Here is a 1300-nt window from a genome sequence, read left to right as displayed (position 1 = left end):
TTCTTCTTCTTCTTCTTCTTCTTCTTCTTCTTCTTCTTCTTCTTCTTCTTCTTCTTCTTCTTCTTCTTCTTCTTCTTCTTCTTCTTCTTCTTCTTCTTCTTCTTCTTCTTCTTCTTCTTCTTCTTCTTCTTCTTCTTCTTCTTCTTCTTCTTCTTCTTCTTCTTGGTTGTTATGCTTATTGAACCAATGGGAACTGTGAAATAGTGTATTTTTCAGGATTCTTTTATGAACAGAAGGTTCAAAAGAACAGCATTTATTTGAAATAGGTATAAATAAATATTTTGTACAATTATAAATGTATTTACTGTCATTTTTGATCAATTTAATGCATTCTTGCTGAATAAAAGTATCACTTTCTTTAAAGATAATATCCAAACATTTTGAATGGTACATTGTTGTTGTTGTTTTTTTTGTTTTTTGTTTTTTGAATTAAGTGTTAAATAAAAAATTAGGAATATTTTTCCCAATAGTGTCAATTCTATTATCATTTGGTAAAAAAGAAATGAGCAAAAAAAGTATCCTTAAAAATAATCACATTCCTTGTTCCTTAAAAACATAGAAAAATAAAAACAAAGAAAAAATGTTTTTAAAAGACTGCTTTAAAATAAGCATGTGTAAAGAGAGATAAATAAGGCCATTACTGAGCTGCTTCTTCTCAGTAACATATGACTATTTTTAATTAGTAGTATTACTATTACTATTTTCATATTAGTCATATTTTTAATTTAATTATTATTCTATTAAAATATGAAATCAGATGTGCTAATCTAAACGTAAGGTCATGACCATGCCTTTTCCACAGGGCTCAGGATGTGTTCTGCTTGTTATTGTCTGTCATGCAGCTAATGATCGATACAGATGTGACGTGACAGCTCTTATATGCCATGCGAGGACTGCAGTCTCATTAGCGCTTTTGTCTTTTAGGGGGAGCACGAACGAGAATACAAATGTTCCTCTGCTGTTTCATCTGTGGAATAACATTTAATTGATAACATCTGTCAACTAAATAATTTAAAAACAGAAGCAATTAAGCATTGGAAGCACAGACCCTCATTGTGAGGCTTTAGGAGTGACAGTATTTGCTGCATCTGGAGCTATTAGACTGCCCAAATCTGCCAGCTCATCAGTCAGAGATGTATTGGAGGGAAAACAGCATGTGTTATTGGCGACTTGGTTCTATTCATCAGTTGTTGATTGGATGGAGGCAGATCTGATTGTGAGCTTGCAGATGGTTGTGAGAAAGAGTCTGGGTTTAAGCTAGGGATGCGCCGATCCGATATTCATATCGGGTCTCGGCTCC

General features: G+C 33.0%; 1 protein-coding gene across 1 annotated transcript in view; it reads left to right on the top strand.

The window, feature by feature from the left end:
- Window positions 1-1300, top strand: part of LOC107694660 (calsyntenin-2-like) — a 209991-nt gene that overhangs the window by 191696 nt on the left and 16995 nt on the right. The gene's annotated exons all lie outside the window — the stretch shown is intronic.

Source organism: Sinocyclocheilus anshuiensis, unplaced genomic scaffold (genome assembly GCF_001515605.1).
Source record: "Sinocyclocheilus anshuiensis isolate Anshui unplaced genomic scaffold, SAMN03320099.WGS_v1.1 scaffold1638, whole genome shotgun sequence".
In the NCBI taxonomy this organism is placed as follows: domain Eukaryota; kingdom Metazoa; phylum Chordata; class Actinopteri; order Cypriniformes; family Cyprinidae; genus Sinocyclocheilus; species Sinocyclocheilus anshuiensis.
The sequence above is the reverse complement of the archived record's forward strand: the minus strand, read 5'-3'. Positions and strand labels throughout refer to the sequence as shown.